Below are 5,850 nucleotides of genomic sequence, written 5' to 3'. Positions count from 1 at the left end.
GCTAAAACTATCAAACAACAAGCAAGCAATGATATTTAGACTAAGATTTCAATAAACAAAGGAGGCCTTGAGGAGGGATTCATGGGCTGAGCTAATCATTGCGGTTATCTAACTTGGTCAACAAATCTCAAGCAAACATTGAGCTGATCTCTAGACATACTATTCTAAGACATGTTTAATCCACTCTCATGGCAAGAAACAATCAAACCTATGCATTTCTAGACTTGTTCTCACAAAGAAAAGAATCTACACAAGCAGACATTAAGCAATACATCTCAAACCAAACAAGACTTCTAATCTCTTAGCAAGCCTAATGGTAAGCTCTAGATCTAGCCTTATCTATGCTCCTTAGACATTGGTGTGATGCTAAGATGCTTGAAATCAAACCCTACCTTCTCAGATATAGGATCAGCATTAAGATCATCTAGCCTAGAAGAGATCTACAACAATCAAGCTTGACCAAATCAAACAAACCACAAGATCAACCCAGCCTAACCCATCCTCAAGGTCCTAAACAAACTACTCACAAGAACACATGGTGAAATATGTCAAAAACCCAGAAAATAATGAAACTTGCATCACTGGAAAGATAAAACAGAGATCTACAATATTGATGAAGGAATACAACTCGAAATCTTAATACTTTGAAAGTTATGAAACAAACAAAATATAAGAATCTAGTCTTTCTCTCTCAAACAAGTACAAAATCTAAAAATAAAAGAAAAGTGCAAAAGGAATAATATCTAAAAAAGGTAAAAACTAGGTTTTAGACTCTCTAAAAAGCTGGACTCTTTGGTGGCTGCAGGTACAAGGGCTTTTTATAGGAGATGAGGTGGAAGCCCTAAAAATACAAAAAGTCAAAGCAGTCAACGGCTCGGTCAACTCGACCAGTGCTCGGTCGAGTGGCTGGTCGAGCTGGCTTCTCTCGTGCATTCTCCACTCGGTCGAGTCCTTCTCAGCACACGGTCGAGTGGTGGTCGAGTGGTGCGGTCGAGTTGGACTCCGGACCTTGATTCTACAGCCTTAACTCTCTTGTTTTCTCCTCAGGATTGCTTCACTTCTCCTCAGCATTGCTTCCATGCTCCTTAAGCTCCAAAATCACCGGTTTATGCATGAAAAGATGCAAATGCAATGCAACTATACTCTAATGCATGATTAGTCCTAAAGCTACAAAATAATGGCCTAAATGGATAGCAAAAGATGCAAAAGTTGTGAATAAACTAAGGGAAAACAAGGTAAAATATATGAACATCAACACCCCCAAACTTAGTCTTTGCTTGCCCTCAAGCAAATAATCAAGACAAAAGAAGGTAGGTGAGGTTTGAAAGTGGGATCTCAGCTCCTAAAGCTTGCAAATAGACTATCTAGAATCAATGTCCAAGTTACTAGTACTATGATGCAAGTTGAATGAGCTATGCTTAAAGACTTTAGACAAGCATATCACAACCTTCACTGATTTGAGCCTTAGACATCCACATGCATTCAAATCAACCATTTCCTTTAACATTCATTAATCAAGAACATGAATCAACTCTATGCAATGCTTAAACTCATTTGGCTTGGCAGTAAAAGGTTTAGAGACAATGATGGTCTCTTTTTAGAGTAGGGCTTATCAATATCAAGGTTCTCTCATAAAAAATGGATTGAGCTTTAGAAGAATGCTAAAGGTAAGAACACTTAGACACATACAAGAACAAAACCTTGTCTACCCAAAGGCACCCAAAGTGTTTATCCTATCAATCTAAACCCAATTGGTCCTAGTGCTACCCTTTAACTTCTTTTCTTCTTTTTAACCCTTTTCTCTTTTGGTTTTAAAGTCTTAGGAGAGGTTTCTTATTTGATCTTTCTAGTGGAATGGGGGATTCTTACTTATTTGCTATGGTTCTCTTTTCTTCTTATTCTTAAGACATATAAGCATTTTGCTAGACTTCTCTTTTCTTTCTTTCTTTTCTTTAACTAGAACCATCTTTAAACAACCTTATTCTTCCCATTCTTTCACTAGACTTTAAATTTACTTAAACACATTCCCCTCCTAAAGACTCTAACCTTTTCTTTCTCTTTTTCCTCTTTTCTTTTCATGACAGCCAAGTCCCAAACCCAACAAGTGAACCACCTAGTCCTATCTAGTTTGAAAAATGCAAACTAGAACTACACAAGGCTTTACTCTTGTCAGTTCAAACCTAACACTTTCTACCAAGCTCAATCCCAAAAATAGGCCTCACACACACAAGAATAAACATGGCTTGAAAGAAGGTTTGGTTTAGGGGTAGGGGAACTGATTCTTAATGAGGAAATCAGCTACTTGGATCAACAAGAGTGGTAAAAAGGAAGAAGATGATCCAAATATGTATATGGTATCCATGTGTTTAAAGCAATGCACACATTGATAATTGAAAGTCAATATTAGGTTCTTATAAATAGGAAATGGTTTCAAATCTCAACATGCTTCAATTTAGACCAAATGCAATGTAGGAATTCAAGGCTTGGTTCAATCTTATTCTTCTAACCACTCAACTATCATCAAAGTACTATTAACTTGGGCATTGATCCTAGTCTAGTGAATAAACAAGCTAACAAGGGAATACTCATCATAGATCCCTAATGCAAATACTATACAATCCTACATGAAACATGCTAAACAAGATCCTAATGTGCAGTGCAAACTACATGAACACTCTTTTCTTATAAAGATTTTTGCAAAAATTTTCAAATTTTTAGGGTTTTTCTATGCCTTAGATGCTATGCAAGTATTAACATGATGATGCTAAAAATTTGAAATAAGAATCACAAAACACAATGTCAAATTCTATCTCAAACCCTCCCCCAAACTTAAATCACACAGTCCCTGTGTGAAAGAAATTTGATTGAGGATGCAAGATTAAAAACAAATCACAAAACACAACATCAAATGCAATGCTATTTACAAGTGAAGGTGATAGTGGTACCTTAGGGATTGTGGAAGTAGTTGTCCAAATCCTCTTGCATGCTGTCATAGGAGTAGTTGGGGTCTTGTTGATGACTTGGAGGTGGAGATTGGGGCAGCTCGACGATGGTAATCGACCGGGACTCGGTCGAGTACGTGCTCGAGTGGGGGGGTCGAGCTGGACCGTGAGTCTCCTTTTCCAAGTCTAATTCCCTCCTTACCCAACTACATTCTCACCTAAAGGCCTGTCCAACACAAACAAAAAAAGAAAACATATCAAAACTACAAGGAAAATAAACCATATTTACAAAGGATACCTTAGGGACTTCCTCCCTAGTGAGCTTGTTTAAAGTCACTAAGCTTGACTTTGGTGTCCTTTTTAGACTTGGTTTAGATACCAAGGAGGTGATGAAATCCTCCCTGGAACCTCTTGATCACTGTGAAGTTGATCCTTGATCACCTCACCCTTAACACACAAACCATGTTTCTTCTTGATTTTGAGCCTTGGTCTTGCCTTCCTTAAGGACCTCTTGTTCAGCTTAACTTGAAGATCCTCAACCATACTAGTCAACTCTTGAACTGACCTCTTAAGCTTTTCCACAGAATCATCTTGAAAGGAGAGCTTAGCCTTTGGAGTTGCTTCACCACTTGAACCTTCTTGACCTCCTTTGTCCTTGATAGTAAAAGGTTGATCATCAATGGTAGGAAGGTTGGTTGGGTTATAGATGTTAAACTTCATGGCTATATCTTCAGCAATGTTCAAGGTCACAAGACCCTCTTTGACATCAATAACTGCTCCAACTGTGGCTAGGAATGGCCTTCCAAGAATGATTGGATCTTCAGGTTCCTTGTCCATCTCCAACACCACAAAATCAGTGTGAACCCTTGCCTTCCCTATCTTGACTGGGACATTCTCCAACCTTCCAACTATCTCCTTGTTTGACCCATCAGCTAAACATATATGAAAGTTGGTGGACTTGAAATCAGTTCTCCCAAGCTTTTGTGCTATGGAGTATGGCATCACACTTGTTGAAGCTCCCAAATCACAAAGGCATTGGTTGTAGTGAAGATAGCTAAGTGTGCAAGGAAGATAGAATGAACCTGGATCCTTAAGCTTGATTGGAATGATAAATCCTCCAAGGTCCTCAAGATCCTTCTCATCTTGAGCTTCAGCCTTCTTCTTTGACAAATCAAGCAAAAAGTCTTTGTAGAGAGGATATGGATCATACTGTTCCAAGGCAGGTCCTCTCTCTTCTTCTTGGTAAGCAATGGTGATCTCTTGTATGGCCAACACTTCCTCAACCACAGCTTCTTCCTTTAAAACCCTCTCTTCTTCTTGTTGCTTAGCCATCATCTCCTTTCTCTCAATGATTTCCCTAAGCTCCTTAATCTTTTGTGCTTTGAAACATCCTGGGAATGGAAGAGGTGGCTTGTAAGCAGGAGGAGTGTACTTAGCAGGCTTGACAGCTTCTGAGTCTGCAACTCGATCGACCACTCGAGCATGCACTCGATCGAGTGGCTGTTCGAGTACTTGGTCGAGTGCAATAACGGACTCCAGTTGCTTTGCACAAACGTCACTTGGGGCTTCAGTAACTAATGAATTCCCCCAAACTTCGACTTCACTGTCCTCAGTGACTTCCTCATCAGAGATGTGAATGGCTTTTGCAGTGAACTCCCTTGGATTTTGAACAGCTTTTCCAGGGAGTTGGTTGGGTTTAGGAGCTGAAGTAGAGGCAATGTTACTCTCCATATACTTCATTCTGGAGTTGAGACCTTCAAACTTCATGTTCAGATCATTGTACTGTGATGTGAGCCTTTGATTCAACTCAGCAAACTGCTTGGCTTCCTCAATCTTGCCTTGTGTTTGCCCAATCAACAACTGTTGCATCATTGCTCTTAAGTCTTGTTCTTGGCCCTGGTTAGTCTGAAACCCTGGTGGGGGACACAATTGGGGCTGGAACACTTGGTGTTTATGCTTGGGGATGTAGTTTTGTTGTTGTTGAGGTTGTTGAGGTGGATAGACTTGGTCTTGAGGGTTGGCCAAATTGGTGCTCCTATAAGAGAGATTGTTGTTCTTGAAACCTCCTTGGTTGTAGCCTTTGAATCCTCCCTGGTTTTGCATGTAGCACAACTCAGCAAAGTCAGGCTCCCCCTCTTGAACTGGAGCTTCCTCTTCACCAATGAAGTGAATGGACTTGGATTGGCTGAGGAGGATCTTGTCAAGCTTCTCATTGACCATCTTCAAATCCTTCTTATACTTGTCCTCTTGATCAGTTGAGGAGCTCCTTATGGTCCTATCATAGTCCTCATTATAATTGCCATCAGATTGAGCAAGATTCTCAACTAATTCCCATCCTTCTTCCACATTCTTGTTGAGGAAATTGCCATTAGAGGCTGTGTCAAGAAGCATTCTTATCTTGGGAAGCACTCCTCTATACAAGGTGCTTAGAAGTGACTCATTGCTGAAGCCATGGTGAGGACACTGAGTTTGGAATCCTTTAAACCTCTCCCAAGCTTCACAAAAGCTCTCATTATTCCTTTGAGCAAGCCCAGAAATCTCATTCCTCAGCCTAGCAGTCCTTGCATTGGAGAAGAACTTGGCCAAAAAAGCTTTCTTGCATGCATCCCATGTGGTGATAGCTCCAGTAGGTAGAGTCTTCTCCCAAAGGTGAGCTTTGTCTCCATGAGAAAATGAGAAGAGCCTTAATTTGAATCCATCTTCACTCACTCCATTGATCTTTGTGAGGCCACATATTCTGTCAAACTCATCAAGGTGATCTAGTGGATCCTCCATTGGCAACCCATGAAACTTGTTTGCTTGTATCATTGAGATCAATCCACTCTTGATCTCAAAGTTATTGTTTGCTACTGAAGGTGGCACAATTCCAGCCCTTTGGTTGTGGGTATTGGGTGCATCTCCTGCACCA

General features: G+C 40.3%; 1 non-coding gene across 1 annotated transcript; it reads left to right on the top strand.

The window, feature by feature from the left end:
• Nucleotides 1-5,388: 5,388 nt before the first annotated feature.
• On the top strand, nucleotides 5,389-5,495 carry LOC147950125 (small nucleolar RNA R71). Its single transcript, XR_015565213.1, has one exon. It is a non-coding gene; the product is annotated as a small nucleolar RNA R71 (small nucleolar RNA).
• The last annotated feature ends 355 nt before the right edge of the window (nucleotides 5,496-5,850 follow it).

Source organism: Camelina sativa, chromosome 1 (assembly GCF_030686135.1).
Source record: "Camelina sativa cultivar CO46 ecotype springtype chromosome 1, ASM3068613v1".
Lineage (NCBI taxonomy): Eukaryota > Viridiplantae > Streptophyta > Magnoliopsida > Brassicales > Brassicaceae > Camelina > Camelina sativa.
Note: the sequence above shows the minus strand (reverse complement) of the source record. Positions and strands in the feature narration are given on the sequence as shown.